The sequence below is a fragment of the Equus asinus genome, chromosome 6, assembly GCF_041296235.1.
Source record: "Equus asinus isolate D_3611 breed Donkey chromosome 6, EquAss-T2T_v2, whole genome shotgun sequence".
Lineage (NCBI taxonomy): Eukaryota > Metazoa > Chordata > Mammalia > Perissodactyla > Equidae > Equus > Equus asinus.
Genome location: NC_091795.1, coordinates 50,105,204 through 50,130,029, shown reverse-complemented (window position 1 = coordinate 50,130,029; position 24,826 = coordinate 50,105,204). Strand labels below are relative to the sequence as shown.

General features: G+C 45.7%; 1 long non-coding RNA gene across 1 annotated transcript in view; it reads left to right on the top strand.

The window, feature by feature from the left end:
- LOC106828388 (uncharacterized) overlaps nucleotides 1-24,308 on the top strand; it is a 40,368-nt gene extending 16,060 nt beyond the window's left edge. The window contains exons 3-5 of the long non-coding RNA XR_006529205.2: nucleotides 1,856-1,995; nucleotides 9,991-10,129; nucleotides 13,083-24,308. This is a non-coding gene — a long non-coding RNA (uncharacterized lncRNA). The remainder of the gene's footprint in view (nucleotides 1-1,855; nucleotides 1,996-9,990; nucleotides 10,130-13,082) is intronic.
- The last annotated feature ends 518 nt before the right edge of the window (nucleotides 24,309-24,826 follow it).

Genomic DNA, 24,826 nt, shown 5'->3' with positions numbered 1-24,826 from the left:
TTGGGATTATGGGAAAAGGCTACACTCTGGGAGAAGCAGCATTTTCTCTCAGCCCTTCTCAGGTGGTGGAGAGCATTCCTAGAGGAAACAAGCAATTACCTGAACAAACAAGTCTTACCTGGTGAAACCTCATTCCTATGGGACAAGTCTGGGGCAGGCTTGGCCACTGAGGTCCAACTGTCCCTGGAAGGCAGGCCATATCCTGTCCCTGTCGTCACACAGTTTTCTCATATCTCTAGGTTCTTTCTTCCTGTGTTCCAAGCTGAGAGCTCTCTGGCTGACTTGCTTTGGGGAATTTTGCTGCTCCTGCAGATACCCTAACTTCTGCCATCAAGGGGTTGCTCGGCTAAGTTGTGGGCTCATCTCCAGTGAGTCAAGAGTCATCTTGGTGGCTCAATCTCTGGGTGGTGAGGTGTTGTCACCACCAACTGTCTCCCATGGGCTTCAAGTGACTTCCTCTAGTGTGGAGTCATATCTTGTCCCTTGGACAGCCTTGTCCTTACCCCTTCCAGAGCCGGCACAGACAGACAGCCTGTCCCAGAGTGTGACCTCTGAGGGTGTCTCTTTGTGGTACCATGAGGATCTTGCAAAAAGAGACCTGTCACACTTCTTGGAGTCCAGAGGGGCTGGCCACAGAACCACTGGAGAGCCTGGCCAGAGTGACACTGACAACAGCCCCTTACCAAGCTCTTCTAGCCATAACTGCCCCTGAGTATGTTCCCCAACCCGCGTTGGCATTTCCACCCTCATCCTACCACAGAGGTTCTGGGACACCAGAGGGGACCATGGGGATGTCTACACTAATTCATAGCTGGTATCAGGTTTACAGCTGTCTTTGGATGCCCTGTCTGAGATTGGAGGGGAGATGGACCCCTCCCTCAGTCCCTAAGTCCAGCCATGCCCCAGGGCTTGTCCAGTCAAAGAGCAGAGTGACTGCTGAGCTCCATGCGAGCTGCAATCCAAGCTTTCTGCAGACTAATGTGGAGTGCCTTCTGCAGAGCTCACTGGCTTTTCTGGCTCACTCTCCAAGCCTGGCTGTAGAAGAGCTAGCATCTAGAAGTTTTGTGAGTACTTTCTGGCCTGAGCCCAAGGACACAGCTCCTAGTGGGGTGATAGCTTGTCCCTACTACTTAAGCTAGACTGGGAACTTGCTTCCAGCTACCTCCTGCAGCAGACAGCACACAGAAGTAACAGGCCTCCTTGAAGGAAGAAGACTGATCTGCTCTGCATCCTTTTGCTACAGAGTTAGTTCCCAGCTTCTGGTATTCACACTCTCTGGGTTCCTTCCCTACAAATGGAGCCCCCTCAGGGCCAAAGGCACATGCTACTGTGGCTGCTTCATTGGTTTCAGAGCTGCAAAGCACCTGGGCGGTTCCTCCATTGAGGAACATGTTGAAATGGCTATCCAGCCCTCTAAAGGGCTCACTTTATAGGAAGCTAAGCCCTGGCAACCCACCCATCCCCTGGCACAGGTGTGGAGACCCCTCACCTAAGATGTGCCAGTGTCCCTTTCTAGCTTTCTGGGGACCTCCTATTGGAAATGGACCCAGGCTGTAGGTGTTCCTACTGTTATATCCCCTTTGTCCCCCTGGGAAGAGGGTGCATCCTCTCTGGAGACTCAGATACCCTGGAACTACTCTGATAAGTACCTGTTTTCCATATACATAAATAAAGCTTAGCATTTTATTCATGTCCTTCTCTGTACCTCAGACCATCTTTCTCTAAATGAACTTTAGAAATTTCTTTAGAGCTTATTGAAGGTAAACTCATTTTTTTAGTTTTTTTTTATTTTTCCTCTTTCTCCCCAAAGCCCCCCAGTACATATTTGTGTATTTTTGGTTGTGGGTCCTTCTAGTTGTGGCATGCAGGATGCTGCCTCAGCATGGCTTGACGAGTGGTGCCATGTCTACACCCAGGATCCGAACTGGTGAAACCTTGGGCTGCCAAAGTGGAGTGCACGAACTTAACCACTCAGCCACGGGGCCGGCCCCAAAGGTAAACTCTTGATTTTATTTATTCAATGCCTTTCGCCTTCTTTCATCATAGTTGTGTTGGGTGCATGATTTTAAGTTCATAGTTATTTTTCTCTCAACATCTTTAAGAAATTATTCCTCTGTCTCCTGGTTTCCATTGTCGCCATGGAGAAGTCTAACTGACATTTCTTCAAGGTGATCAATTTTGTCTCTCTGACTTATTTTGAGATCTTCCCTTTGTCTTTAATATTTTACAATTTTATTATATCTGTGTGGATTCCTTTGTTATTTTGTAATTCTGTTTGGGCACACTCTTTTCTGCTTATTTATTATTGCATAACAAATTGCCCCAAACTTTAGTGGCTTAAAGAAACAACCATTTTTGGGCCATCCCCGGTGGCCTAGTTGTTAAGCTCAGCACACTCTGCTTTGGAGGCCCCGGTTCGGTTCCCAGGTGTGAACCTATACAGCTGGTTGGAGGCCATGGCTGGTCAGCAGCCATGCTGTAGCAGCAGCCCACGTACAACATAGAGGAAGATTTGCCACAGATGTTAGCTCAGGGCAAATCTTCCTCAGGCAAAAAGAGGAAGATTGGTGACGGATGTTAGCTCAGGGTGTGTCTTCCTCAGTAAAAAGAAAGAAGCAACCATTTTTATCTCACTTTTTGGGTCAGAAATTTAGGCAGGACTCAGCTGGGCAATTCTCCCACTCCATATAGGATTGACAGGAATTTCTCAGTGGTATTTACGGAAATTTGGGCTGGTCTGGAGGGTCCAAGTTGGTTTTACTTGTATGCATTTATGACATGAATGTTGGTGGGGACAGCTGGAAGGCTGGCTGCAGATGTGTCTTTCTTTATATAGTTTTGAGATCTCTCTAGTCAGATTTCTCAGAAGGTGGCTGGCTTTCTCCAGAACAAATTTTCAAGAGACCAACATGGAAGCTGAAAGAGTGCTTCTGACTTACCCTTGGGGGTCATGCAACATGACTTCCGTTATGGCCTATTGATTAAGCAAGTCACTGAGGTCAGCCCAGATGCAAGGGGAGGAGACTTAGACTCCATCTCACCGTGGGTGGAGTAGCAGAGTTTTTATGGCCATCTTTAATTACTACTTCACGCATGCTGGATCTGGATGCATCTTTTTCAACTATTTGAGAAAATTTGTAGCCATTTCTTCCTCAGATATTACTTTTCCTCCATTCTCTACTTATTTCTTCTGAAACTCCAATTAGATAGCTAAGACTTTCTTATTCAGTCCTCCAAATTCCTTAACTTCTTTTGTATTTTCATCTCCTTATCTCTCTGTGCTGCATCATGGGGGATTTATTTGGTTCATGAAGGTTTTTTTCCTGACATTTACTATAAATTTTCAAACATATGACCAAGTTAAAAGACCTTAACAATAAATATCCAGGGGCCGGCCCCATGGCCGAGTGATTAAGTTTGTGCCCTCCGCTTCAGCAGCCCAGGGTTTTGCTGGTTCGGATCCCAGGCGCGGACATGGCACCACTCATCAGCCCATGCTGAGGCGGTGTCCCACATAGCACAACCAGAGTTCTCACAACAAGAATATACAGCTATGTACTGGGGGGCTTTGGGGAGAAGGAAAAAAAAGAAGATTGGCAGCAGTTGTTAGCTCAGGTGCCAATCTTTAAAAATAAATATCCATATACCCACTAGTTACATTCTACTATTGACATTTTACTGTACTTTATCATATCCATCTATCTATTCATCTGTTCATCTTTTTGATTCATTTCAAGTAAACTGCAGATATCAGTTAGCTATGGAGTTTTATTTCAATTCTTCATTTCTAGAAGTTCACTTATTTTCTAATCTGCCCATTTATTCCTAATAATGTCTTTTTGCTTTGATTACGTTTTTTTTCTTTAAACATTTTTCCACATAACTATCCTTATCTGATAATTCTAATAAATCCTTGGGGGTAAATCAGTTTTTGTAGTCTCTTGCTAAAAGTTCTTGATTTTAATCTATGCTGCACTGTCTAATATGGTAGCCACTAGCCATATGTAGCCATTTAAATTAAAATTAATTAAAACTTAGTTAGAAATTCAGTTCCTCAGCCACACAAGCCACATTTCACGTTCTCAATAGCTAAATGAGGCTAGTGGCTACTGTATTAGGCAGGACAGATTATAGAATAGCTCCAATGTTCATATAAATGAATGGGCATGATTGTAGTCAAGTAAAACTTTATTTACACAAACAGGTAGCAGCTGGGTTCGTCCCACGGCTGTCATTTGTGGACCCCTGCTCTAGGCCTACACTGGCATGATTTCTTGCAAAGAAGATGTGCTTTTGCTTGTAGCCTGCTGTGCACCAACCTGGAAGCACACCTGCCACTCCAGGGCTCTCCTCAGAGAAGGAGTCCCAGACTCACATCCTCATTTTGCTGCTGTCCCGGACCTTAGTGTCCACAACCACCCTCAGGTCAACACTCTTCTAACAAGTTCTTGCTGTTCTAACCTGATCCTGGTTTTCTTTGGAGGGTAAAGCAGGGAAGGGGTGCATAGAGACCTCTTCCTTGCAAGTGAGCAATTTTGTGTGTGCCTCACTCAAGATCTGGCTCTGTAGTGGGAAAGTCCTTAACGCTCCTAGTCCCCTGGAGTGCCAGAGGCAGTTAGTCTCTTGCATTAGTTTCCTGCTCATGTCTGGTTAAAGTTGGCAGCTCTAACTTCTGCAGGAGAATTGAATGAAACTCCCCATCTCCTTAGGGAGTTAAGGCTGTGGCCAGCTTTCTTCAGGGTGCTCTGATTCAGCCCTATATCAGTGTCTGGGGATTCCTTCCTCCTGGAATGCTTAGACCTGTGTTCTCTGGAGGGTGGAGATGCCCTCTCACAGAGCCTAGATGTTGGGCCTTGCCTGCTCTCTCCAAGTTGCTTGGTGCCAGAATGAGTAATGCTGGTCTCAGAGAACTGAGGCCATGGTAAGAGGCTCCACAGAACTGTGACAGGGGCAGGATGAGGAAGAAGGCAAATGATGGATGGATGAGGGGAGTCTCTGTTGACTCACATGCTACCCTCCTGCAGAGAACTCTGCATCAGGATGGCAGAAGGCCCATTAAGAGCCTCTTGGAGACCTTGCTACATGTTCCAAATGTCATCCATTTCCTTTCTTACTGATAAACCATAGATTGGACTACCTGCTTCCCTCATTACCTTCCCAGGTGTAAGTCAGGGTGGGAAATGAGTGCAGGTTCAGCCCCAGAGATCTCTGCTTCTGTGCTCTGGAGCAGAGGCTGTAAACACTGTATGATCACTCTTCATCCAGCAGGTGTTCCAGGGTGCTGTTGGGCAGTAGCCACTGGGAGACAGCCAGTCTCTGCCACCAAGAAGTTCATACTGGGGGGTTGGAGACAAACCAATGACAGCCAAAGGCAACATGACAAATGCCCTGCATGACTACTGTCAGGATACAAGGATTCTTAGGGCACTGAGGGCAACCAGAGAAGGGAGGAGATATGAGGAAGTAGGAGGGAAGCTTCTGGAGGTGGTGACACATGAGCTGAGAGCCTTCTGAGAAGTCTTGTCCCTTAAGCATAGCCTAGGGTGAGTCTTATATCTTATTTGGGGTTGAATAAGTTACATTTATAGTGCCCCTCTCTGTGACTCATTTGCTGAGTCTTTTTTTTTTTTTTTTTTTTTTGAGGAAGATTAGCCCTGAGCTAAAAACTGCCAATCCTCCTCTTTTTGCTGAGACTGGACCTGAGCTAACATCCATGCCCATCTTCCTCTACCCTATATGTGGGACGCCTACCACAGCATGGCTTTTGCCAAGCGGTGCCATGTCCGCACCAGGCATCTGAACCGGCAAACCCTGGGCTGCCAAGAAGCGGAACGTGTGAACTTAACCACTGCACCATGGGGCCGGCCCCTCATTTGCTGTCTTATATTGACCTGGTTCCTTCTTCAGTCTTCTCCCTTCCCCCTCAACTCCTTTCTCCACAGAGGTGAGACAAAACATCAGGGTAGTATATGTTCCAATCAGAAGGTGCCGTGTGGTTTTGAAGGACCCATTTGAGGAGTTATTGCTGCCACAGAATCTGTTCAGCCACCTGCCAAATACCTGGGGCAACTGGAGCATCTGGGTCAGTCCTGAGAGACATGTTGTGATTTACATTCAATGGTTTGGTGGCCATGAGAACTGTGCCAAGAGCCAGGACAAGGTCATCTTCCAAGGAGTCTCTTTAACTGTGGAAAGGCAGGCCTCTAGTGCATGTAGACACTTTGAAAGTCTAGTGTTTGCTGCACCAGCACTGGCTGTCCATGCAGTACTGCTTTCCATGAGGTTGACGTCCAGACCCACCAGTGGTGCATTCTGAGGCCAATACTATGTCTTTGCTGAGCCCAGGAGAGAATTCTCCATGAGCCCTGGCAGTGAAGAGCCTCACTCTGTCCTGGCCCCAAAGTGGCAGCTAGAAACCATCTCAGACCCAAGTGTCACCCATGTGGGTCTGGGAAGCTGAGGGGCAAAGCCTGAGGGGCTCGCTAGAATGAGAGATGAGGAGGCCTCAGAGCCTAGAGGGCATGTGCCCCCACTTTCTCTTCTACCTTTGGGGAAGAAGATCTTTTGTTCATGGATGAAAACTTATTAGCCCCCAGGGTGCAGCTAAGCAAGACATGGGATGGAAAAAGGAGTCTAACAAAAGCCCTGTGCACTACGATTTTCTGGAACCCCAAATTGAAGACTAAAGCCATGCTGGATGGCTTGGTGAATCATCTGCTGCCAGCCCCTTCAGAATGGCCCTCCAAGTACTTTCTGTTCTTTCCAAGCAAGGAGGAGAGAGTGTTGGGGTTCACAGCTGCCCCTGAATAGAAAGATGGGGAAATGGCTCAGATGTGGGATGAGGTGACCATAGGAGACAGCCTGGACTCCTCACCTGACCCTTGGGGGAGAAGATCTCTCCGAGAGGAACCTCTGGATTTGAAAAGTGCTCAGGAAGTCAGTCTTGAGCATCAAACTGCCTAGGACCCTCTACCTGCTGGCAGCAGCTGGGTCAGGGCTTTGTGTTTGAAGGGTGAGAATGCCAAACACCAGATTGTCATCTGGCCCTGTGGCAAGCTCAGTGGGGCCACGGCTAATCCCTCAGCAGGTCCTGTTGGAGACCACACTCCTGGCCCAACACTAGAGCTCCATGAAGGCCAGGATCGGAGGCACAAATCCATAGTGCTTCCTCCCCCTGCTGGGCTTTTTCATCCCATTCTTGGGTATGGACACGGCTGGTGGGAAGGACTGTCCACAAGGGGCTGCCGTCCTGTTGCATGAGAACATGGAAGGGTTACTGAAGTACTGATACCTCCAGTTGCTGGGTTGTTTTAAGTGCTGTCTTGCAGTGAGGCAGGCATAAAAGAATTTGGCCTGAGGTTTGTTCTTGCCTTCCCTTCCCTTCATCAAAACTTACCTGTTCTGTGTCTCTCACTAAGTCTAGCTTTCTAGATCATTTGACTCTGTTAGTGGCTGTAGCCCTTTCCCTATCTGACTCCTTTTTGTCTTCTAGATCTCAGCTTAGATGCCACCAACAGCTCCTGTCACATTGCCCTGTTTAATTCTTTCAGAGCACTTATTACTACCCGCAATTTTCTGGTTTATTGTGTTTCACTGCAATGTGAGTGTCACGAGGACAGGTCATCTGACCTGTGCACTAGCATATCCCCAGGGCCCAGCAAGTTCTAGGCACATAGCTTGTAACTCTTGGATAAATGTTACCTCTCCTTGGAGCATCTTCTTGGGAACTTCAGGAAATACAATGATAAACTCAGTTGAATAATAGCTTATGACTTTAGACTTTCTGGAATGCTGGTGATGGAAGGCATTTTCTCAGTTCTGGATGCCTTATTTCCATTAGTGGAGATCCAATGAGTTAATGAGTACCAGTTATTCCTTCCCAAATACTTTACAGGAAAATTGGTAGGGTTTCTTCCATCTTTTGACTACCCCCTACTCCACTCTGCCAAAGTCTTAGGTTTTAGAATCCTATCAGGTTTAAGTTAAACTTCTTTCCCCCAAAAACCCATGGTCTGAAGTTGGTGGGTTACGGGGCCAATGGGAGCCCAGGAAGCTGATTCTACTATAGCTGGGTAAGTGCTGTGTACCCTGGGCCCCCCGAGTGTAGGTGGATAGGGTGGGAGTCCCTCAACTGAAGTAACCGTGTAACAAATGGAAAGGAAGCCTGGCAAATGCCAGACAGTCCTGTGACTTGGACACTTTGGATCTGCTGGGCACTCTGCAGGGTGTCACTTCCCCATGTCTTGCAGAGCAAAAAGCAAAATTGAAGCAACTTGGTAACTTTTTAAGTCAGTCATCCCTATTCGTTTCCCGTCATGACCTGTATGAAAGCAGTGATTGTACTTCCGTAGCTAGAGGTGCTTCTGCTGGGAGGCTGTTTATGGAATTTCTCATTCCCTGGGTCAGCTCTCCCTGGAACAAAGCAGTTTCACCAAGCAGAGAGCTGTTCCTAGGGAGAGCTTGAACTTAACGGCAAGGCTGTGCAAAATCTTAGTTCTTGAGGATATATTTCGTCCTCCCTTCTTCAACCACCTTTCCCAGGCCTAGGTCAGGTGGCCCCTTCACCTCTGAGGTTGGAGGGCAGTGGCTCACTGAGGGTGGTAACAGCCCTTGTTCTTGCTACAGCTGCTGGAAATCACTGGTCTCTAAGACCTTAGGAGGAGTCCTCCTGCTGGTTTATCAGTAACAGTTGTGCTTCTATAATCCTAAATATTTTCACTTCAAATAAAGATATTAAGACCAATCAGAAAAAAGAAGGAAGGAAGAGTCTTGAGTGGGTGACATCTCTTAGGAGATACTAAGTGGTATGAGAAGGATCTAGGAAATGTTGAAAGAGAAACTCTATTCCTTTCAGGAATTTAATAATGGAATTGTATCAATCAGAATACACTAAGTTTTACTGCAGTAGGAAACAGCACCAAAATCTCAGTGGCTCAAAAACAAAGGAAGGTGTATCTCTCACTCAGGCTGCAGACCATCACATTTGGCAGGTGGGCTCTGCTCATCATAGGCCCTCAGCTGCCCAACCTCATGGTCGTTGGTTGCCTCGCTAGAGAGGAAGAGCTCCGGAGGGTCTGTCTTTGTACCAGCAGTTAAATGCTGAGGCCCAGAAGTGAACTCAGTGGCTGCAAGTAATCACACAAGCACACCCAAACACAAGGGGGTCAGGAAGTACAATCCTGTAGGGTCTGGAAGGGAGAAGAGCTGGAAACACATAGCAGCCTCAACGTCAGCAACGGAAGTTGACTGAGTTGGCCTTTAGGACCTCAGAACAGTTTAAATTGTGAAGCTCTGAGACTTTGACTTGTGATTATTTTAATCATTTAGTGGGCATGAGGGCCACAAAACCTTGGTTTCATGGCCTTGTTCTCCTGCTCTGAACTATAGAGCTATCACTGTGTTCATTTTCTCAAAAGCCTCTTTTTGGTCAGTTAGTATCAAGAGGCAACTTTGGAGGGTGGAGGGTAATTGGGATTAGGAACTGAGATCTGGTATCATAGGCATGGCTATTTTAGCACTGTTTGGAGAACATAAACTTGGGTCACATTAAGAGAAGTAGAAGGTGCAGATCAAGGGAGGGGATAGCAGTCTTTAATTTTGCTGTAGTCACACCCTGCCTGACACAGCTCTGTTCTGAGTATCATACTTTGAAGGCAGCTTTGACAACCTTTGTCAAGCTGGAACCCAGGAAGGGTTATCAGGGGAGTCAGGAGTCTTGAAGGCTATTGAAATGGCTAACTTGGCAGCTGCTGTAAGTATCTGAAGGTCTATGAGAAGTTTTTCTTTTACCGGTGAGGAATTTACCTCCCTGTATTGAGATGGAATGGACTGCATTATGAGCAGAGTGCTCATTACTGTAAGTGACCAAAGAAAGCTGGAGAAGGGAGTTTGACCCTCCAGACAAAGGGCGGAAGGGTGGTTGTAGTAGGCGGCTTCTTGGGTCCCTTCCCACTCTGTCATGACATTTCTCTGACTCTGTTTTTCCCTCAGAAATGAAAATAAACCTTTGCTCATGGGAGAGGGAGTGAATGCCAGTCGAGACTCCACTACATAAAGACATTGCTGCTCACAGATGCTCTGCTGATCCCTCAAGAATCTTGAAATTGGTGATAGGGTCTCCATTTTACAGGTGAGGTAACTAAGGCTGAGGATGGAGGAAGTCAGGCACACATACAGTCTTACAAGGTATTTTGGTTTAAGTGTAGAGTCTGGAGCCAGACAGCTTGGGTTTGAATCCTGGTTCTGCAGTTTTCTAGCTGTGTGACCTTTGGTAAGTCATTCAACCTCTGTTTTATCCTCTGTAAAATGGAAATGATAGTACCCGATAGGGTTATAAGGTTCACCAACTTAATTATAGAAAGCATATTGAACATCAGTACCTTGGCACAGAATGTGAGCTAAATACATTTCATCTATATTATTAAAATCATTATCAATGTCTGAACTAAGTTTGAAACACTATAGGAATTTGACTTAGCTAAGTAGGAAAGCAAAACTAAGTTCTCTTTCACTTTCTCCTGTTACCCGCGTACATGTAACAATATTTTCGCCACTTCCTGGAAATGGCTCTGTTCTAGCATTTCAACATAATCCAGGAGGTAAGATTTCATAATCGGAGAGTACAGATATATGCCAAACCCATTAATCCTGTTTAGAGCCCTGAATCCTCTAAATCCATCTTGTAAGCCAATAGCAGAAGAGAGGCTGTATATTGAGGCTACAAAGCATTGTCTTCACTAGTCGCATCAGGAAATTGATCAGAAATCAGCCTTTCTGCTCCAGATTTCAAGCTGTGTGCCTTCCCAATTTCACAAATACACAAACTCAATACATTGTTAGTGTATTGTGTCTTAGGTTTTGTATTTATCAGGCTTAACCTGAATAGCAACATCACCCAAGGGCCGTTGTCTCAGAATCCACTCCCAAGGCTGCTGTAAACTCAAACATAAGTGCAAGCAGTAGGAGCATGCCCTAGGTCAGTTAGGGCGTGAAAGTCCCAAGGAGGCTTGTGAGACTGGAGCACTCTTGGTATGTTTTGTTGATAGGGGTTTTTTGCCTCCTCTTTCTCCGGCGGATGTCTTAGTTAAAACGATGGTTAAGCCAAAACACCTCAAAGAGTCTTTGAGTGGGGCCTCTTCCAAAGTGTTAAAATCTGTGGTGAGAGAGTTGAAGCAGGAGGTAAGTTGAAACTGGACTACGTAGCTGTGTGCCCATGGACCCTTCTTGTTCTAGTGACCAGGTCAACTGTTGCTGGTGGGGATGCCCACCCCCTGCCCATTCCCATTTTCTGTCCCTCCCCTCTCCTCCCTCCTTCCTGCCCCCTCTTCCTCCTTCTCTCTTTCTTTCCTGCCTCCCCCTCTCCCCTACCTCTCTCCTTCTCTCTCCCTCACTCATGGCTTTTGGCTCTTACCCAGGTAGGAAACTTTCCTCTACACCCTGACTTGCTGATCTTCTTTCTGGCTGGGCTCAGGGAACGCAACTGAGGGGTAACGGGCATGGTAGGGGGTGTCAGACTGGGGTTTGGCTGATTAGGCTCTAGTCCCAGATGAGTCCCTAATAGGGTTTTGGACAAAGTGCCTGTTCCAAATCTGTTTTCTTAGCTCTGTAAAGTCCATATGTGAGTTTAACAAAGTTTCCAGTTCTAAAAGTTTTTAACTTACTGAAACCTAATTGACTAGGAATTCTACTACCACCTACATTTTTGTCAGATCTCTGAATGGCTCGTTGAGCTGTTTTGGGGAAGGACCATAGCCACTTAGATGGTACAAAGGATCACTCATCCCACACTCCTTACGGATACAATCTTTTTAAAGATTTTATTTTTCCTTTTTCTCCCCAAAGCCCCCCAGTACATAGTTGTATACTTTTAGTTGTGGGTCCTTCTAGTTGTGGCATGAGGGACGCCACCTCAGCATGGCTTGATGAGCCGTACCATGTCCACGCCCAGGATTGGTGAAACCTGGGCCACCGAAGCCGAGTGCACGAACTTAACCACTCGGCCACGGGGCCAGCCCCCTGGATACAATCTTATGTTGTAACAGACATCGGTAATTGTGGCAACTCTGGTTCCCCTCAATGTTCACCTTCAGTTGACAAGGTGACTTTCCTCATAAAAGGGGATTTTCCTAAGGTAAAAAGACGTGGCATAACTTCTGTGCCTCAGTTTCCTCTTCTGTGGGGGACAATATGACCTACCTCATAAGATTGTTATGAAGATTAAATGAGCTAATATGAAGAGCTTATTCCAGTACATGGCATGTGATACAAGCTATAAAGTGTTAGTGGTTCTTATAAGACGTTGAGTACAGGGCTATAAATTGTCATGAGCCTTCTGGAAAACAGGGTAACGGACATATCAAGAGCCTAAAACAAATGGTTCTCAGGCCCACATGTCTCACTTCTAGAAAACCCAGAAAGGTATAACTAGGAAAACTCATATACTAATATATTTGTCATAGGATTATTATAATAAAAGTTAGAAATATGAGTGTTGAACAAGATCAAATAAATTATGGTATCTTCTACTTGACTGACTCCTTATAGCTGCTAAAAGACTATAGGAATACAAATGTTTAAAAATCTACAAACTTGTGTGCATATGACATAAGTGCAATGATGAACACTCCGTGTAGACAGTGGAGTACGCACGCTGGAGAGTGGGCTGTGGCCTTGTGGGTTTTCCTTTTCCTTTCATAACTAAGAAGGAGAAGATCTGCAGCAGATGCTCAAGATGGTCAAATAAAACTAAAAGTGGGAACAGAAGACAATAAGTTTCTTCACTTTTTTTTCAGGAATACTTGACTTTAATGGTTGATAATTAAGTGTCAGCATTTCTTTCCTGGAATTAGTTGGCTTTAACTTGTGTTCTTGAAGAAAGTTTGTTCAGAAAAATACAGTCCTATTAGAGATAAGCAACAGCTATTTATTTACTGCTGTGGTGCATTGGGTCTTTTTTTGGGCAACATTCCCTGTGTCCTGGGGCTGAGCCAGCCTCCTAATCACCTTGGTAGGAATGTATTGAAGCTTGAACAGCTGTAATAAAGAGGAAAGGTGGTTGCATACAATCTCTACTTTGCTTACAGATCTTATGAAGCAAGGACTACTATTCACCCCAAAATGATGAAGGCAGGCTGACTGGAATGGAGAAGTACATGTTCTGGAGGTTTGGTTGTTTTATTCAAGATGTGTTTGTGTATATTTATTCCATTTCGTGGGGGAAAAGCCTGATTCATTTCTATGATAGTCCAAGTACCTGAAATAAAGGGAAAAAAATCCATCAAGTGTTTAACACTGGAGTGTTAAACAAGACCTTGACATGACTTTCCCTTCCCTTGTAGTGAATGGGAGAACAACCTGATAAAACATAATGGACAGAGACGAGAGCCACTAACATCACTGACATAGAACGTCTGGCTTTGGCTTATGATAAAATGTTGGCAGTTCACTTGTTTATTCTCTTGTTATTCTTTTAGAAGAAACTCCCCTAAAAGTAGGAGGCGAGAATCTCTTGTTCTTGATTCTTTTCCCTTCATCCTCAGTTGTATTTTATTGGATTATGAATTCGTATTTATGGAGAGATTCTGTCTTCTGTTCGTGTTCTATTTTGGCCACTGTATATGCCAGGCTGATGTTAGAGCCCTACAGTTTGACCCTAAATAAAAGAAACCCCTTTGTATGTTAAAAAAAAAAAAAAAAACCCAGCTCTGTGGATCATCTTCCTTAAATCTACCACTAATGTTTGGCTCTTTATCTTTTAAAAATGAGGCATTAACCATTCCTCTGCTCTTTGCCCACACTTGGCATTTTGTGGGGAGGACGTATTGGAGATGATGCAAGAGGTCTTAAATATGGTTCCTGCCCTCGCTATGCTTACTTTAATTATATTGAGCTAAATGGGCAGAGGAATTAAGAGACAATTAGGGAATAGGTGCTTGCATGTGCTTGTGTCCTATTGAAGGGGTTCAGAACAGGCCTCCCTAAGTTGTGCCACTTTGGCACATGGAATATTTTGAGCTAAAGGCAGTTGAGACCCTGTGGGCTCAAGAGAAATTTTGACCTCTCCCTTAAAGAATTTAAATTGGGAGCCTTGCCTATGATAAGAGTTATTACCAGAAATAAACTTTTATGATCTATCTGTGTGGCAGGGCAAACCTCTACTTACTGAACATCTGCTCTTCTTAGTGTCCTGTGAATTACCTCCTCCCCTCTGAAGCCTCAGGCCCCTACCCCATTCCTTAGCTCAAGGTGACACATATACTTCATTTTACCTTTTTATCTCTGAATCTCTCATGTATGTAGGGTCTCTGACTCTCACATGTACGTGGGGTTCCCATACATACAAAATTAAATTTTATTTTCTCCTATTTATCTGTCTCACGTCAATTTAATTATTAGACCAGCCAGAAGAACCTAGAAGGGTAGAGGAAAATGTCTTCCTCCCCCACACTATGAATGGAATAGTGGGAGAAATTTGTAAATTGGACTGAGAAGAAAAACTTAGAGGCAGACAGACTGAGTCCTGAGTTTCTGGAAGCAGAACCACTTCTATCCCCAGTGCTGAGTATGGGCCTCGTCTGTAGAAGGAACTACTCTACCTGAAGTAAAGCTGCCGGATAAGGAGTTCATTGCAGCTGGCCTCAGGCTCTTGGGGAATGCAGGGCTGAATAGGACTGGCAACTCTGACCCTGTGTTGGCAGCTTCCTGCCCCAGCTCCCACATCCTAACCTCTCCCGAGAGCAGCCTTGTATGCTGGAAGGAGCTAGGGAAGAGCTGGGTGGGATGAGGTACAAGGCCCTTCTTAGAGGAGGGAGGGGAATACAGGAGGGTCTCAACTGCTCCAGCTGGACTGAAGCAGCTGTGGGGGTGGAGTGCAGCAGGTTCCATGTGTGCCTCATGGAAAGTTGAAGTATCAGACCAGGGTGCTGTTGCATGAATATGGCTGCATGAGGCACGTACCTGTTTCCCTGTGGGGTGCTAGCCAAGGTGGGAGGTGAACAGTGTACAGCTCTGCTCCTATTGCTCCCCAGACTGTAAAGGAGGGCACTGGCATAACCGGGGTACCTGGTGGAGGAGCAGACACTGCCCACCAGGATGACCTGAAGAAGTGCTGGGCTAAGTGTAAACTCAGCCTGTCATCTGGCTTTCGCTCATAGTCTAGATCTTGAAATTGTTTTAAAGAGCCCCACTTAAAATACAAATACTCCTAGGATTTTTGAGGCCTCATCAACCTATACTTGGGCTGTGTATTTTTTTAAATGATAGCCTTATTGAGGTATAATTTACATACCCTAAAATTCACCTGTTTTAGCTGAGTTGTGCAACCATCACCACAATCCACTTTTAGAACACTGTCATCACCCGAAAAAGACCCCACCTTCCTATTTGTAGCCATTCTCCATTCCCACTCCCAGTCTCAGGCAACCACTAATCTCTCAGTTTCTATGGGTTTGCCTCTTGACATTTCATATAAATGGCATCATATAATATGCGGTCTTTTGTGTCTGGCTTCTTTCACGTAGTGTAATGTTTTTGAGGTTAATCTATGTTGAACCCTGTCAGTAATCTCTGCCTTTTTATTGCTGAATAATATTTCATTGTGTATACCACATTTTCATTCACTGTTGACAAATGTTTGAGTTATTTCCAGGACTTGGCTGTTATGAATAATGCAGCTATGAACATTTATGTACATGTCTTTGGATATAGATGTTCGTTTATCTTGGATAGATTATTGGGAGTGGAATTGCTGGGTCATATGGTAATTTGTTAAGCTTTTAAAGAAACTACCAAACTATTTTCAGAAGCGGTTGCACCATTTTACAATCCCACCAGCAATGTATGAGGACTCCAGTTTTTCCACATCCTTGCCAAAGTTTATTATTGTCTGTCTCTTCTATTATAGTCATTGTAGTGGTGTGAAGTGGTGTCTCATTGTAGTTTTTTAAAAAAAAGTATTTTATTGGGGTTACATAGGCTTACAACATTGTGTAACTTTCAGGTGTACATCACTATATTTCAGTTTCTGTATAGACTGCATCGTGTTCACCACCAACAGTCCAGTTTTTATCTGTCACCATACATATGTACCCCTTTACTCCTTTTTCCTTCCACCTACTCCCTTCTGCTCTGGCAACCACTAATCTGTTCTCCTTATCTATGTGTGTGTTTGTTTATCTTCCACATATGAGTGAAATCATACAGTATTTGTCTTTCTTTGACTTATTTTGCTCAGCATAATATCCTCAAGGTCCATCCATATTGTCACAAATGGTACAATTTTGTCTTTTTTATGGTTGAGTAATATTCCATTATATATATACCACATCTTCTTTATCCACTCATCCATCGATGGACACTTGGGTTGCTTTCACATCTTGGCTAATGTGAATAATTTATCTTTTTGAAATATTCATTTCATGTTCTTTGTATAAATACCCAGTAGTGGGATAGCTGAATCATATGGTATTTCTATTTTTAATTTTTTTGAGGAATCTCCATACTGTTTTCCATAGTGGTTGCACCAGTTTGCATTCCCACCAGCAGTGTGTGAGGGTTCCCTTTTCTCTGACTCCCAGAATTATAGCCATTCTGATGGGTATAAGGTGATACCTCATTGTAGTTTTGATTTGCATTTCCCTCATTGTAGTTTTAATGATTCCTGCCCTCCCTAATGATCTTGAGCATCTTTCATGTGCTTATTGGTCATTCATTTATCTTCTATGGTGAAATGTCTCTTTGGCTGTTGCACTTTTTTTTTTTTTTTGTATGAGGAAGATTGGCCCTGAGCTAACATCCATTGCCAATCTTCCTTTTTTGGCTTGAGGAAAATTGTCACTGAGCTAGTATCTGTGCCAGTCTTCCTCTATTTTGTATGTGGGATGCTGCCACAGCATGGCTTGATGAGCAGTATGTAGGTCCATGCCTGGGATACAAACCCATGAACCCCGGGTTGCCAAAGCAGAGCATGCAAACTTAATCACTATGCCACTGGGCTGGCCCCATGGCTATTGCTTTTTAAAATCCCAAGAAAGGGAGATTGTAAACTTCTCTGGGGTAAAGTGGGGGTCTGTCTTGTTCATTAGCTGCTTTATGCCAAGTGCCTAGCACATGAGTTTGAGAGTAGAAGGTCATGTACTAGTTTCTGATGGCTGCTGTAACCAATTACCACAAACTGGGTGGCTTAAAACAACACACGTTTATGCTGTTACAGTTCTGGAAACCAGAAGTCTGAAATCAGTTTCACTGGGTCAAAATCAGGGTATCAGCAGAGCCTCCAGGGGAGAATCCATTTCCTTGTCTTTTCCAGTTTCTAGAGCTGCATTCTTTGCATTCTTTGGCCCATGGCCCCTTACCCATCTTCAAAGCGAGCAGCATAGCATCGTAAACCTCTCTCTCTGCTTCCTTTGTAACATGGCTTTCTTTCTCTTCTGTAGTCAATCCCCCTCTCCCTCCCTCTTATAAGGATGCTTGCGATTACATTTAAAACCCACCTGAATAATCCAGGATAATCTCCCCATCTTAACGCCCTTAACTTAATCACACCTGCAAAGTCCCTCTTGCCGTATAAGGCGATGTCAAGGTTCCAGGGATTAGGACCTGGATATCTTTGGGAGCCATTATTCAGCCCACCACCGTCAGTAACCATCTGTTAAATGAATGCTACTTCACTAGCTCATGACTTGGAATTGGCTGGTCCTGAGAAAGACCCTGATTGGGGGAGCCTTCGGGAGGTGCAGGTAGGCCCTGGAGGCATACCAGAGCTATTTATACTATAGACCTCTTCCTTTTTCTTCTCACTGTTGTACTCCTAGAACATATGAGGAGTTGACAGCACATGAGAGAGAGGAGGGGCTGAGGCAGCCAGCCCTGACCCGGGTGTGGCGGTGGCAGCACTAGAACTTAGGGCCTCTGAGCCCCATGCCCTCCCCTGAAGGCCCATTGCCTCCATCCGGGGTCCTATTGCTGCACAGAGAGCTCAGCCCCTCCCCGGGAAGGCCCCTGACTCACGGTAGCAGTCCCGGCGGTAGCCGCGCTGCGTTCGCGCGCGCAGCCAGCAGGGGTCAGCATCCCCCGCGGAAAGAGCCGCCAGGCTGCTACGGGCCGAGGGGTGGGACTCTTCGGGGCTACCCAGCGTTTGTGTTGCTGCGTCGCAGTCTTAGCCGCACAGCCGTTGTGTCTCTTTACTTTTCACGCTAGCACGCCTCTCCCTGGCCGCTTCGCTGCCAATCCTGGAGAAGGCAGAGAACTGCCTTTTGGCTTGGCAGTGAGTGGACTGATGGAGGGCTAGGGGGGCGGGGGCTGCTTCCTCACCTAGACCTGGAGGACAAGCAGCCTCCTCCATGAAGGCGAGAGGAAGGAGGGTGTGTGCCTGGGTGTGGTAGTGCCGGTGAAGAATAAAAGGTGGAAGGGTAGGACGCATCAGTTTCTTTGTGCCCTGAAAGCTCGGAGAAGGACTTCTTGATAGCAGTGAACTATTAGATGTGAAATTAGTTTCTCACTGAGCACATCAGATTCTTGGCCAAAATTTATTTGATGGGAAGTCCCCATGCTTCCAAGTGGGAGAGTTCCCATCTCCAAAGGTGGGGGTGGAGATAGGCTGCCTGCACGCCGAGAGCTGAGCTAGTCCACTGGAAATTTCTTAGCCCTGGGGCACAGTAGGGGCTGCAGTAAGCTTTTGTGACTAGGCTCTGAGCCAGGTTTGTGATTAAGGCCTTAATCTAATTGGCTGCTCTCCCACTTGTTTGTGGCCTGACCTGAGGGGTTGCCCCCAACAGCCTCTGGCCCCATCACTGCCTGGCCGCTGAACCCAGAAATGGCTATTGTACTGCAAAGGACTTAAGACCTTCATTTCTTGCACCAGCATTTCCCCCCTGGCTTATTTCTCTAACCTCTGAGAAGACAGAGATTAGAGCCCAGCTCTGGTATCAGAAAAAGACCTGGATGTTAGATCTGACTTTACCACTTACCACCTGTGACATGATGGGGAAGTTTCTTCACCCCTTGATGTCTGTCTCCTTGCCTGTTAAACAGGGATTCCAGCAGAACTTACTGCACAGGGCTATTGTGAAGAGTCACTCAGCTAGTACTTGTAAAATGCTAAGGTTAGAACTCATGGCTTTTAAAACGCATCTCTTGGTCTGGGCATCCTAGGAGGGCATCAAGGCCAGCTGATGGGTGTGGCCATTCCTGTGTGTGGAGGCCTGGTGGGGCACACACTGCAGGACAGGAAATACAGCCTGGCCAAGCTGATAGAGCAGCCCTCAGCCATGTGTATCGTTGTGGGTTGGGACTTTCATGCTCCTCTTGGGGGCAGCTCAGAGATCATCCCTAGTGGTTCATTCCACCTGTGCGGGGGCAACCTCAGGTACTGCAGGAGCCGGGCCACGTGGGTTCAATCCCAGCCCAAGATTCACCAGTTGTGTGGCCTTGGGCAAGTTACTTCACCTCTGTGGGGACTGCTTTCCTCATTTGCAAAATGGGCATAACCTGATGAATAAATGATAAGCAATAGGCTATATTGGAGTATATGAGGAAGCCATTTGGTTTAAAACTAATTTGCCTGACCTTGTTTTTCCAAAAGGGCCTGACGTGGCCTGTTGAGCATGCACTGTACACCTGCTTTAAACATTTATGATGTCCCAAACACAAGAATGATGCCCTTAAAGGTAAGGATGTCTGTTTCCCCATATCAACATTCCGTTAAGGATAAGCAGCTCCTCCTAAAAACTAAGGATTAATTACTGACTTGCTGTGCTCACCTTGTGACCACTTACCTGCTGTGCCAGCAAAGCAATCTCATGACTATTGTAAAAGGGACATTCCTGTCATGTGATATATGCTGTTTGTTCCAAGATGGTCTATAACCACTCTGTATACCCCACTTCTTTGGAGTGCTTCCTTCTTTTGTGAAGGTGCCCTCCCAGGCTATAAGGTCCTTATAAGGTTGGCTCATAATAAATTCAACCCGGATTTGATTTATAGATTGGATTATGGATTATTTGCATCGGCAAACATGACCTACTATCTTGATACATTGTGATAATCAAGAGGTAATGTGTGTGACGCTGCTGAGTTGGGCACATGGCCCTCAGCAGCCTGGCACCAATGATCCAAATGATGAGTCCTTAGATTTTGACACTAAGGCCAAAAGATGTTGCTGGGGTCCAGGGCAGGACACTCCAAAATATCCCACGATAGCATATTGATTATTTTGAATTAAAGTTACTTTAGAAACAAGAAGGGTATTCTGACCCTCCTGTCTCTGTTTCCCCTGAAAGCAGGAAGTAAATCTCCCCTGTGAAAGGTGCTGTCCCTCTGTCCTTATGCCCAGAGCCAGGGATTCAGGGCCGAGAAGCCTGCAGAAACAAACCTTGCTAATTTTCTACCCCAAGCCGAAACTCCTCTTAAATTCCTTACTAATTACACACCCCAAACCTTTCTTTGTCCTGCCAATTCCTCACAAATGTGTTTCTTTCTGTAAAAGATATATACACTGTTGCTTTGTTCACTCTCTGAGCATCATCTCTCCATGATCCTGCAATACCTACATATTAAACTGGGTTTTTCTCCTGTTAATCTGGTATTATGTCAGTTTTACTATTAGTCCAGCCATAGGAACACAGGAAGGGAAGAAAGGGGATTTTCCCCTGCCCCAATGATGTTTACAGTAGAAAACCCAAGGTAAGTTGGGCCTTCTGGAGAGGCTCAGGCAACTGCTGATCGACATGCCCATCGCTGCAGTAAACCCCGGGGCCAGGGCAGTGCTTTTAGGATTCCTGGATATTTGTGAGCATGATAGCTAGCCCAAAGAGTCCCTCTCATGAGGCAGCTTCAGACACTCTGCCAAAATGGAATCCTGCAAGACAGTTCGAGGGGGAGCTAAATTCTGGTTTTGAAGTAAACTTGGCCTCAGTCTTTAAGAAGATTCACAATCTATTATGAATAAAGCTGTTATGAACACTCATATTCAACTCTGTACAACTCCACTTCTCTTGGATGAATATCTAGAAGTGTAATTTTGGGGTCATGTGGTTTCCATGCTTATAGAATTTCTGATTGAAAATTGTGAGATAGTTGGAGAATTGCTTCCCTCATGGGGGAGATTTCAATCAGATGTGACAGTAGGGAGAATGCCACAGGTATTACTGGGAGTCAATGGGTTGTTTTTGTGAATAATAGGCAGTATATCTGTGTGTAGGGGGGAGTGTTTCCTTCTACACCGACGGGGAGGCTAGGGCGCACCTGCTCTTGAGGGCATCTCTTCAGGGCAGGGCCTTGGCATGGTCCCTCAGTGGTCCCTTATTGTACGTCAGTGAAATCTGCATCATTTTGGGCCTACAGGGCTATTTCTTTGGAATTTCCTTATTGTCAGCATCGTTCAAGGCAAAGTAACTCCGAATTAAGAGGATTTGGGTGACAGACACATGAAATTTATATAGTGCCAGTGTTTCAGCTTCCTGACCAAGTTTCTTGACCAAGTCACTATGTGGAGCATCAACATTCTCATTTAGTTCTTCTGGTCTATTGCAACGAGAGACTTCCATAAGGAATCAAACCAGGGCTAACACTTTTTATTTCCACAAACAATGCCAACACTGCCTTACACACTAACTTAACTTACAAAACAAGCTGTGCTGCTTAATTGAATTTTTTTTTTTTTTGAGGAAGATTAGCCCTGAGCTAACTACTGCCAATCCTCCTCTTTTTGCTGAAGAAGACTGGCCCTGAGCTAACATCTGTGCCCGTCTTCCTCTACTTTATACGTGAGATGCCTACCACGGCATGGCTTTTGCCAAGCGGTGCCATGTCCGCACCCAGGATCGGAATCGGTGAACCCTGGACTGCCGAGAAGTGGAACGTACACGCTTAACCACTGCGCCACCGGGCTGGCCCCTGCTTAATTGAATTTTCATGTGGTCTGCATAAGCTCCTAACCAGAGGCGGAAAGTGGACATTCACAATCAGCCCAAATGTCATTGTGGTATTACATAAAGGTGTTGTCTTGCTATAAAGATTTTTGAGTGCTAGATTTTTCTCAGGTCCTGATGAAATGATTTCCCTTAAATAAGCAATGAGGACAAGTCACAAAACCAAAAAAATACTAAAAATAGGGAGGAATGGGGCTCATGCCCCGTTAGAATGCAGACACTTACATATTATTTAGCCAGGCCAAGGTGGTGTTTGCTCTGTTCTCAGGAAAAGCACCTGCTAGTCCTGCTGTGACCTTATTTAATCCTCACAACAAACCTTTAGGTAGAAATGCTTGTTGTACATATCTTTTGTCCTTTGAGGAAGATTAGCCATGAGCTAACATCTGCTGCTACTCCTCCTCTTTTTGCTGAGGAAGACTGGCCCTGAGCTAATATCTGTGCCCATCTTCCTCTACTTTATATCTGAGACACCTACCACAGCATGGCTTTTGCCAAGCGGTGCCATGTCTGCACCCGGGATCTGAACTGGCGGGCCCCGGGCCGTGGAAGCGGAACGTGCGAACTTAACCGCTGCACCACTGGGCCAGCCCTGTACACATCTTATAGGTGACAAAATTAAAGCTCCATGAGGTAGGCTAGTTGTTCCTCCTCCTGTTGCTGCAGTTTAGTGGTTGAGGTGAGCCAATCACAAGGAGCTTTGGGGCAAATGCCCATTGGAGTATGGCTGCAGGTCTTTGTCTCAGTCCTTGAACTTCTAGGTTTCTTTCTGCCTAACATTCCCATGTTTTTGTCATAAATGTCACAGGGCCATTGGTTACTCTTATCCACAAAACCCTCATCCCCCTTATTTAAGTTAAAGATTTCACCTTCACGTTCCTCTCCTGGAAGCCAGTTATCAGGCCTGGGCATCCCACCTGAGGAGTAGAGCATATTTGCATCTTCTTTCATTTTCATGCACTTTCTCAGAAGAAGTTACTCAGAGCCTCTCAGATGGACCCAAGAACAAGTATTGCTGTCCTGAAGGTTGTGGGTTTTTTCAGTCATTATTTCCATAAATAGTGCTTTCTCTGAGATCAAGTGCTTTTAGTTTGGGCTGCAGATGCCCCCTCTCCTCCCTGTTGACTCCAGCTGCTATCATTAACCTGCAGAACTTGGTGTCTCAAAACCTCCCACACCACCAGGAGCCCCCTCAGACCCAGCTGTGAAATAGATTTTGCCCTTGCACCAGCACTCCTACATCAAGGTTTCTAATCATCTCTGTGTCTTTTGTGAGATAAATATGAGTCCATACAGTCAACAGGAACTCCTTTTTTCTTATGCTTCCATCATAATTACTAGCTGTGTATGCAGTTCTTGTGGCTCTGTGTGTCCTTTTGGGAGAAATTCCTTCCCTGTTTACCAAAATAATAGTTCTGTGTTTTTTTTGTTCTAGAAGGTAGAATACCATTCACTCAATTTGAAGCTCAGGAAAAAAATAGATGCTAAGTATTGTCACTGCCATTCCTACTTTGTGCAGTTCGTCTCTTGGGCTCCTTCAGGTATCCCCTCATACTAATTTGTGAATAGTGTTATTGCTGGGAAATGTTGTAGCATATTATTTGCAAAGTGATTATTTTAATAAACTCTGGCAATCTATATATAACATTAGGCCAATGATTTATCTAAAATAATAACAAACCAGATGATAATTTCTCCACCTTTGGAACTAGAAGACTAACTCTTGCCTCATTCAATTCTATTTCCAATTTGATGAACAACTGCTATGTGCCAGGCTCCCAGGTGAACAAAAATGGGATGGTTCTGATTTCCAGCTGGTAGGAGATGGGCACTAAGACAGCTAACAAAGTTGTAGAAGAATAGGTAATTATGACTGGGAGATTGGGACAGTTTTGTGGAGGAAGGAACCCTTGAAAGATAGAGCTTTTGATGGCCCATTTACAGTGGGACAAATTGAGATTCAGAGCTTTAAATTGGTGAGTATGTGATTTCCTACAGAAGAACTGGGTCCTGGGCTCTCTGGCCAGCCCCCTGGACTCCTGTTAGGTCTCTTCAACTTGTTGATCTCCTGGAATTTGGGAAAATACGAAGTGCTTCGTGGGCCCAGTCCCTGAACTCTGCTCTCTGGTATACAAACGTGTTCAAATGAGCTTTGGCCTGGTTGGGATTCGAAGTGGCCAGGCCTGGGAAGGTGGAGGTGACCTCAGGGACCTGACCGACAGCATGGTTTGCCCTCATGTGGAGGATCTGCTGCTCCAGTTCAACTCTCCCAAGCTCAATGGCCAGTGCTGGCGGTGCTGGTGCCCTGTTGGTAGGTGTCCTGCTTGGCCACCCCTGGCCCAACAGGCAGAGGGCACCTGGAAATTGGTGGCCTCCTCTCTACCTGGCCCAAGGAACTTGGCTTTTTCAGGGAAAGCTCTGAGGGACCCTAGAGATGACAAAGTCCACTGTTGGTCAAAGTGTGGCCCAGAGTCACCTGGGGGCCCTTGTTAGCCAGGCATGTCCCAGAGTCTCATCCCAGGCTCCCTGCAGTGCATCTCTGGGTGGGGGTGTGGGGGGGGGGCCTGGAATCTACAGTGTCACAAGTTCTCTGGGTGATTCAAACTGAAAACCTCTGAAGGAGCACCACTCCTCACTTTGCATCCAGTGAGTGGACTGGAGTCTGACAGGGGAAGGGGTTTGTCCAGACACTCTAGCAGAGCTAGGATGAGAGCCCAAGACCACTCTCCGTCTGGTGCTTGTCACTGCACTCAGCACCACTGTTCTTTACTTCCACTTTCCTCTCACTCTGCAGACCTGGAGTCCAGGTCCCAGACATTTGGCTCTGGCAGCCAGATGGTGAGCTGACGGTTGTTGTAGGAGCAGAGAACGTAGGAGTTGGAAACCGAACCTGAAACTGG